The 9,848-nt window shown below is 38.0% G+C and overlaps 1 long non-coding RNA gene across 2 annotated transcripts; it reads left to right on the plus strand.

Annotated features, from left to right (window-relative positions):
- Positions 1-1,073: 1,073 nt before the first annotated feature.
- LOC117678460 (uncharacterized) lies at positions 1,074-7,551 on the plus strand. Of its 2 annotated transcripts, none has more exons than XR_009620383.2 (4): positions 1,074-1,372; positions 4,012-4,307; positions 4,809-4,863; positions 6,002-7,551. It is a non-coding gene; the product is annotated as an uncharacterized LOC117678460 (long non-coding RNA). The 2 variants fall into 2 exon arrangements; XR_015728505.1 differs by having other exon boundaries at positions 4,012-4,088.
- Positions 7,552-9,848: the final 2,297 nt, after the last annotated feature.

Genomic DNA, 9,848 nt, shown 5'->3' on the forward strand with positions numbered 1-9,848 from the left:
GCACTAGCTATAATTATACAAACTTCCTCCACATAACAGCCAGCGTGTTAAATTCAACGACAGCCGAAGGAGCACTTTGCAATTGTGAACTGGCTCTTGCACATCAAGAACAGGCTTCACCTCAATTCTGAGTCCAGCCTTCTTTTTACAAAGACAGAATACCTCTGTCTTGTCTGGATTTTATTTTAGCTTGTTCTTCCCCCATGCGGTCCACTACTGAGTTTAGGCAACATTCCGGACTACTTGTTCTTGGCAATAAATGATAGGCAGTAATAGAATTGATGGGCCTCAGCATACTGGTGGATTCTCATCCCAAGGATACCAAAGTTGATAGTAGTGAAAGACACTAAGAAGTCTACAAGAACTTTTCAGATCATACTTCCCTCATCTGTTTTCTGGATAAAGTCATCCACTAATGTGACAGTGTTAGATCTGAAATCATAATATGGCTGCTGAAAGTATCCTGGGCAATTTCCCTGACTTTTGTTTTGTTTTGTGATGAGTGTCAAGAAATACATTTGTTTCCATAAATAATTTTCTGTCCCATTAAAAATATCTGCATAATATATGCTGTCCAATTAAATAAACTATAGTGCAATGACAACACTAAAAATAGTTTGTTCAGATAGGTGATTCCTAGTGCTATGAATCAAAAGATTCCATCTTTTCTCCTTAGCATATTTAGATTTTTCTGTTTTATGAAAAGAAAAAAAAGACAAAAGGAATTGGGGGAAAATGTCAGGTTTATCAATAGAAGGCAACATGTAAAATTCCACAAATTTATAAATGTTTAGTGGTGATTACAGGTAATCCTTGATTTATAACCACAATTGGGAGCAGAATTTCCATTGTTAAGCAAGGTGGCTGTTAAATGAGTCATGCCCAATTTTATGACCATTTTGCCAAGGTTGTTAAGTGAATTGTGGTTGTTAAGTGAAACCAGCTTTCCCCATTGACTTTGCTTGTTGGATGTCAGCTGGGAAGGTGGCAAATGGTGATCATATGACCCTAAGATGCTCTAATTATCATAAATATATGTCAGTTGCCAAGTGCTTGAATTTTCATCATGTGACCATGGGGATGCTGCATAGGACTGGATATGTCACTTTTTCTGTGTTGTTGTAGGTTCGACTGGTTGCTAAATGAATGGTTGTAAGTTAAAAACTACTTGGATGCAGTAAATTTTATCTGGAGAGTCAACCTAGAACTAAGGAGAAATTTCCTGACAGAACAATTAATCAGTGGATTGACTTGCCTCCAGAAGTTGTGGCTATTCTAACATTGGAGATTTTTAAGAAGAGATTGGACCACCACTTGTCTCAAATGGAAAGGTTTCCTGCTTGAGCAGAGATCAGCTTAGATGACCTCCAAGGTTCCTTCCAATTCTTTTATTCATTACTCTTTGTTTAGTTTATGGCAGTTGTTTGCTGTCCGAGCTTGCCATTTAGTTTTCAAATGTTTCGTTACCAGAGTAGATAACATCATCAGTGGGAGTTTTATAGAAGTGTCTTGGCTTATTCACAAGACACTTCAACAAAACTCCCATTGATGATGTTATCTATCCTGGTAATGAAACATTCAGAAACTAAATGGCAAGTTCAGAATGAAAACCAGTGCCCAAATCTAAAACCCAACCTAAAAGTATTTTCTATTATTTCAAAATTATATGGATGTAAACCACCTTTGTTTAGTGTCTATATTTATAGATTAATTGACTAGGGATTGTATATTTTCGTCTTTCTTGTGAAAAACTGCTGATCTATGCAGAGTTCATTCAGAAGACAAAGTATCCCTTTAAAGTAACATTATTTCCATTGCTGATAATGTATGGATGTGATAGGATGCTGCTATAATAGAATATATGCCATAGGAGCCTTAAATAATATTACTTCACATTTGTACAAAGGCTTAACTGCAGTTAGTGCACATGTAAGTCAACTATTTAGAAAGGCTATGAAGACAGGCTAAATATGTCATTGTAATGATGACTGGATGGCACTGTAAGATATTTAAATTAAAGGTACAGAAATGGTTGTTATGTTGCCATATCTCATCCACTCATGCTCCTACCTATTTCAAGAAGAACATACACACAGGAATGAAGAATCTGTTCTAGAGATCAGAGCAATCTATTTTACCCAAAGGATTTATACACTGTGTTCCTTCTAAGCAGGATATATTTTTCTTAAACAAGGATTCAAATTCAAAGCCTTCAGAACAGGAAATACATATATATTTGGGGAAACCATTATCTGAGAAAGAGACAATGCCTCAGTGGCAGGGCAAGGAAGGCTGCAATTCATTTCTGGAGGTTGCTGTACAATAAAGCATTTGCCATTGCTGAGGGGGGGAAAATAGAAAGGCTATCAGGTTCAATTCTCCAAAGGTGCGTTAGTATAGGATGATTGCAGTTATATACATAATGTAACAAAATTCCAATCCTATCAATACTTACTGAGAAGTCCCATTGAATTCACTGGGACTTACATTTGAGCAGATGTGCTGAAGAATGCCCTGTAAATTGGAGCTTTTGGCACAACTTGCTTAAATAATCTGTTCAAGGTTGTGTGAAGATCAGATGTTTGCTCAGCCAGAAGCCATTTGTTTGCATGTAGGGTAACAGATTAGTTTTGTACCTTTGCTCTGCAGATGTTAGCAATCTGTAGGCTGGATCAGCAAATTCTGGGGAATTTTTGTTTATGCATAATAACATGGAAAATTTTTGCAATGTTTTATACCTGACTTCTGAGCTTCTTATAGAGAATAGTACTTTCATCTGGGTATATTTATTGTCAGAAATTTAATATACAAATCATTGAAACGCCATCTACAGCTATGATTTTTATTGTACAATTACAGGCATGCATGATGCAACCATTCCACTCTTTCAAGTGCCCCCCTCCTGCCCTCCAAAAAAGACATTTTGATAGGACAAAACAGCTGCATGATGAAAATTGTGTTTCTAGACATACAACGTCCTTAATAGTTTATGCTAGTAAACACTTCTGGTTTATAGAGAGGTAGTTAGATTAATATATTGAAGCAAAAATAACTAAAAGTCTAAGACTAAAACTATGTCACCTTAAAAATATGGTTTTGTGGACTACAGTTAATCATCAATTGCCAGAGAGAAATAGTATGTATGAATATGGCTTCTGCCCTGGTGCTAAGAATGTAGTTATCGAGGTAAATGTTTCTCAACTTTAGCAACTTTAAGATGTGTGGCTACAGAAATCTAGAAGTTGAAGTCCGAACATCTTAAGGTTGCCAAGGTTGAGAAACATTGATTTGAGTGGAAGTTCTATTTTCAAAATGGCTTTCTCTTATGAGATAGTCTTCAGATGTTTTCAATCCTAGAAAATAGACCAGACCAAGAATCACATTCAATGTAAAATGTCTTTTATTAGAATAGCTATGGTAACAAAATCTTACAAGTCTGAATGTGCTTTTCCTCCTCTTTCTTTAACCTTCTTGGGAGCTGGGGTGAGGAAAGAGACCTTGTCTTAGATATTTTCATAAATTTCTCTTTACATGATGTTAAGTCATGTTTAACTGTTCATTGTCTTGATTATCTTTCTCCATCAAGGTAACCCTCTCTACTCTCTACAGATCGGTTGGGATTGCAGTTCCCAGAATTCTCAGCCATTATACCCAAGAATCACTTTAGCTTGAAATTCCAGGAGTTGAACTTCCAATATATTTGGAGAGCACTAGGGTGTAAAGGCCTGGTCTGCATCGCCACTAAACAAAATGAGGCTTGGTGACTGAGAACAGCTGTCAGTACACAAAAGGATTTCACAATTCATATAGTATATTTCTACTGAATTATCAAAGGCCTTGAAACAGTGCTTTGTTTTCTTCTAAAATTTGTTTTGAACTGCAATTTTTATTACAACAGAAAACAGTGTTAAATACACGAGGAAAAAAATGAATTACCTTTAGGCCTGAATATAATTTTATAAGACCCTGTACTATATTTAATTATATATCTCTGTTCCTTTTCTCTTTTAGTGGAATGTTAGACAAGGCTTTGGATCCCCTGGCATGGAGAAACTTCAAAGCTGGAGAATACTGGCAACTTAACAAAGGTTTTAATAACAAAACAGTCAATGTTGGTTCTCAAGACTTACATATTTATTTTTATAAAACTACCCCCTAGGAAGGAGAAGATAAAAAAGAATAAACAAAGAATCATTATTTGCTGAATCATTCCTTTGGAAGTTGAGAAAAAAAAAGAGGTTTATAAAATTTTGCTGAGAGATTTGGCGAGTTCCAACTGCATCCTTCCCTGACATGGCATCATTCAGGTGTGTTGGGCCAGAATTCCCAAAATTCTTTCAGACATGCTGGCCGGTGAATGTTCAACAGAGCTGATCTGTTGGGTTTGCTGTTCTCAAAATACTTACATGATCATTCCTGTTATGGTCTGAGACAGGGGTGGGTTCCAAATTTTTTTACTACCGGTTCTGTGGGTGTGGCTTATTTTGTGGGCATGGCTTGATGGTCATGTGACATTTAGGATTTAGCAGAGGTACTGGTCTACCAGGCTTTTAACTGCCTGCAGAGCTGTAGCGATCTACCCATTTATTTTTTGCAGGCACTGGTCTACTCATGTATTTTTGCAGACACTGATCTACTCATGTATTTTTGCAGGCACTGGTCTACCCATTTATTTTTGCAGGCACTGATCTACTCATGCATTTCTGCAGGCATTGGTCTACTCATTTGTTTTCTTTTAACACTGATCAGTTTAGGGCGGCCCTTTGAAGCCCCGCGGCAAGAGTTTAAACAGGTTTTTTTCCCTCTAGCCATCAGCTGGGACTCAGGAGGCAGCAATAGATTGGAGGTGGGGCCAAATAAAAGGTAAGAATAAAGTGGGGGGTGGGTGGGTGGGGGGCGGGGAAGGCAGAACTGGTTCAGTGACATCATATTGTCACCGCTACCGGCTCGGGAGAACCGGGCCGAACCGGGAGGAACCCACCACTGGTCTGAGGTACTCCACATATCATCAAAAGGGAGGCCTGAGTAATAAGGTTTCCTTGTTATTTGTTTGCAAATATAATACTAATAATTTATTAAACTTGTATGCCACCCAACTTCTACAACTCTGGGGGAGGGGGGGCTCAAAACAATTAAACAAATAAATTACAATAAAATCAATAAAACACAGAAGATAACAGATGACAAGTGCAACAAACCAGATAGAATCAAGTGAGAGTCTCACTTTCTTCACCACAAGTGAAAACCCAGTTCTTCTCCACTCTTCTGAACAATGGGAGGATCCAGAATTTGGGGGAATATCATTCCGGAGGGAAGACCCTGCAAGTGACTTTCAAGGTCTCAATAGATGGTGTTGTTTAATCAGAGGAACCAAAGCATGTCATTTTAATCTGCTTTCAAAATAGAAGTGACCAGGCAGATACTATTGATAGGGATAAACCCCTCAGTAGGATGTAGGGCTGGTTTTTTTTTTCTAACTTACCTTTACCAATGGTTTGCAACGAGATCGCACGCATGTGCTTGCTTCACTTGCGCACATGCCTTACTTCTGCGCTTGAGGAGAAGCTTCTGCGCATGCGCAAATTGCTGATAACAATATCCGGGGTGGTGGGTGGGGCTTCCCACTGGTTTTACTACCGGTTCTTGCAAACCGGTCTGAACTGGGGGTAACTCACCACTGATGTAGGGTATGTGCAAAATGATCCCTTATGCCTTGTTAAGCAAATAATGTGTGAACCAGATTAGAGTTTCCCTGACACCCAGATGATCAGAGAATGATACATTTATAAAAATTGCAACCCAGGATATGACTTTATTGTACCATGTGAGCCTATATGTCACATCAAAGTCACATGAATGAAGGAACATTACACTGTCAAAGTTTTACTTTCACAGATAAAAAAGTTTCAGACTTAGTTTGGAATTTGGGCCATGAATTCAGAAAAATGGAAAGATACCAATGTGTACTATTTCATTTCACATTTTTTTTTATTTTATACAGGACAATGCAAGGGCAATAAAAGAAACAAAGGTATGCACAAGCTTGTCAAAGGCAATTTGTTCCTGCTGGTTGCCTGCAGTTTGGAAAGCAGGAGAGAGGGTCCTGCAGAGTGAAGAATGAACAATTCTTCCCAAACCAAGAGGAAACTGATTTAGAAACTGATTTCTCTATCCTTTAACAATTGGTGTGAACAAATTCTCAATATGAATCTTCATTACTTTCCTTTTTATGTCAATTTTCTTTTCCTTTCTGACCATTTGGAACTCACTGGATTCATTTTGCATGGTTTGGAACTTAGCACACTATATGAGCTCAGTAACTATGGTTCATGAATAATAGTTTATGGTTTAGCATGTTATTTTAATCCAGCAATTGTGGCTCATTTAATAGCAATAGCATTTAGACCAGAGGTGGGTGGCACATGAATTAACAACAGGTTCGCCCAGCACTGAAAATGTGAGCACGCACATCCTGATATTATAAACCACCCAGAAAGCACTTTAAATCACTATGAGGCAGTATATATTTTATCGAGCTTGGAATGATGAAGGCTGAGTCAACCTTGAGCCCCATCAGGACTGAACTCAGATTGCGTACAGAGTTTGCCTGCAATACTGCATTCTTAACCACCAGGTTAAGCCACCAGAACTCCTCATTTTTTTTCTTTTTACAACCCTGTAATCCCTATTCAGGATAGAGTTGGGGTGATTGGTTAAAGCTGACCATTTACTGGCCAGGTGCCCTTCCTGACACCTGCGTGAAGTTTGCAGCAGATTTTTTTTTCTTTGCACTCTAGGAAGGAAACATCTGCTGCTACCTAGGATTGAATTCTCAACCTTCCAAGTGGTGACACCACTAGGTCACTATGCTGCTCCAGCAGGGCTCTTCATTATTTAAGAAATACTTATTTGCATTCTGGCTGGGAATTTGGGAGCTGAAGTCTATTCACAAAATAGATCAACTTAGAAAGGCTGACTTTAACATCTCAGTATACCATAATATGGACTGATTAATCTGGTCTAGTAGTGCTGTGTGAATCACCTATTGTGCTTTATTAAACCATGTATGAGCAAGTCATGTCTTACTGCAAAATGTGAAGTCAGTCTATAAATATCTTTATATCTACATTATGGAATACCTTGAGACTTATTTATACAAGGGACAATCCCTTTAGCATGAGAATTCCAATTTGATTATTACATGGTACATGGGTGGTGAAGGAGAAGAAAATGAGTGTACAGCAATGTGATAGCTTTTCTATGTGAATCTTTTTAGTATCAGGACAGCCCAACTGGGAGTCTTGACTAGATTGCAAATCCCTGCAAAACAGATAGCAGAATTAAAAACCCTTAATTCTGAAATCAGTAGAAATGAAAAAAGCATATCAGATTCTCTAGAATATGTTATGTATTGATACTTTTGAGCGGGAGTTTCAAACCTGCCTAAGTTTCTGATTGGCTGACAGTCCCTCCAGGATTGTATATAAGGAGGGCTGCAGCCTCTGAGTTTTTGCTGAAGTCTCACTGTATATTAAAGAGCTGTTGTCACTAGCTTGTTTGTGCCTCTCGTTATTCCCGAACCACTTCAGAATACATGCCAGCAAACTAGTTTTAAAAGAACATCAGTATGAAAACATTTCCCCTGGTCAAGCATGCAGTGCTCTTTATTCAATACTCTATAGTCTAATCATAGCAATTACAGCAATTTCAAAATAGCCTATGAAAATACATAATATGTGGTAAAGTGTGAGGCAAGAAGCTCTTCTTGTTTCTTTCTTACAAAACAGCTTTCCACATCAAGCCTTTCCGAGAAGCTTAAGGTTTACAATCTTTCTGTAAAGGAAAACAATATATTGTTATCATTGGTAGTGGTATGAAGTGTTTCAGGGCCAGCCAAGTTTAAAAACACCAACAGGTTCAAGCAAACATTCATCTACTGTATTATCTCTGAATTAAATGAGGAAGCATTCTCTGAGATACCAGAATATTACACAGAAACTATAACATTTCATGTGATTCTTAACCCATTTTTTCTGGTTTCTGACTATGACTCTTAATTTCAGCTGTGCAATGATTGAAAATCAGGAGTGTGTTTCCCACCAAAATCTGTAGTGTACGTCAACAAAGATTTAACAAAAATTTAAAAACATGAAGAAAATAATAATTACTGCCCCCAGCCAGAAGTACCTTCAAGCATTGTGATTTTCATCTCACCACGTGTTAAGTATGAGCCCTAAGCAACCACCTTAGGTAGCTATATGATCTTTTAAATAAGTAAATATTTTGGGAGCTGCCAAGAGTTACTTAAGACAGGTGGCTATATAAATCTTTTAGATACACACACACACAAAATGCATGCCTGCATACATACATAAAATAAAGAGTTGCCCAACTGATCTTCAACAACTGATGCAGTGCAGGAGGCAGTCATAGCAAGCAAGCAATAAGACAAGAAATCAGAGCAGCCATGAATGATCTTGGCATTTTCTGAAGTAATCTGAAATGGAGGCTGGCATATTTTGCTTCTTTTTCAAATCCTACCTCAGATTTGGGAAATCAATGCCTCAGAGCTCATCTGCAGAATTTGCTGTCCTAGAGCAAAAATAGAAAAATAGAAACAAACTGTTTCTCAAAGTGAGGAATAAACAGTTTCCTCCAAAACCTGTCCCAAGTTTACTTCAAAGGTGAGCGTCTTTCACTTTACTCGTTCTGCATCGAAAATAGTGTTTCCTGATATCTGCTGACACAAGCCATGTGGAGCAGTTCACCTATTGCTCTTCATTTCATTGTAAGCAAATGCCCTGTTCCAATTGTCAAATGTGTGTTGTAGTAAAAATGCCCCTTTCTTTCTTGTCACTGGTGGCTGCTCTGAGTGAGCATTTTGTTCTGGGTTGGTAGGCTGCCTACTTGCTTCTGAAGGGTCCTTGCCCAGGGGGGCCTCTGTCTTGGGTTTTTTTCAGAGGAGGATCAGTGATGTAGTGGACTTCTGGGTTTTTTAATTTTGAGTTTTTTTTCATTGGTTCACAGAGAGAAAGTGAAATGAAGGACCATTCTTTTTAAACTGGGTTAAATTAGTTATTCCCCTTTTAGCTCAAGTGACAGGAATGTTGTGGTCTGTCCTTCCTTCCTTCCTTCCTTCCTTCCTTCCTTCCTTCCTTCCTTCCTTCCTTCCTTCCTTCCTTCCTCCGTCCCTCCCGAAGTAGTTAAGTATGAAGGAGCTGATAATGGAAATTGCTTATACAACAGGTTTATCAATGGAAACTACTTGTCCTCAAAGACCTTCCCAGGGAAAAGAAAGTGATTGGTGCTTCTTTCTTAGCAGGGGTGAGAAGAATAGAAAAGCAAGGATTCAAGAACATTGTACAGAACATTAGGCCAACATTCCTGCCAAATCTGAATATCAGATTGAAATCCTGCCATCATTTTTTAAAAACAGCTTCATTTCCAGCAGTTTCTGCACAGAAGGCAAGCATAGTAAAGAACCTTCTTTCATTCCATTGTGTAATCCACAACTAACATCCTAATTTAGAAAATTATTAAATATTACCAAAGTAATAAGTATTACCCTTTCTCAGTTCGGCACCACCCAAATATGATAGAGTACAATTCCAATCGCCCCCTTGACTAAGATGGGTAATGACTGTGCTGACTAAGAATGATACACGGGAAGTTACGTATCCAGAGGACATCTGGTCACATGTATACGATGTGTCCTGAATCACTGAACATGTGCAAAGTTTTGGTTCCTTTGTTAAATCCTATCAAAACACAATTTATAATTGCAATTATGAATAATTGCTATTATGAATAATTGCTATTATAAATTGTGTTTTGGTAGGATTCATAAT

This window comes from Pantherophis guttatus, chromosome 6 (genome assembly GCF_059756535.1).
Source record: "Pantherophis guttatus breed Tessera chromosome 6, ASM5975653v1, whole genome shotgun sequence".
NCBI classification, from domain to species: Eukaryota; Metazoa; Chordata; class Lepidosauria; order Squamata; family Colubridae; genus Pantherophis; species Pantherophis guttatus.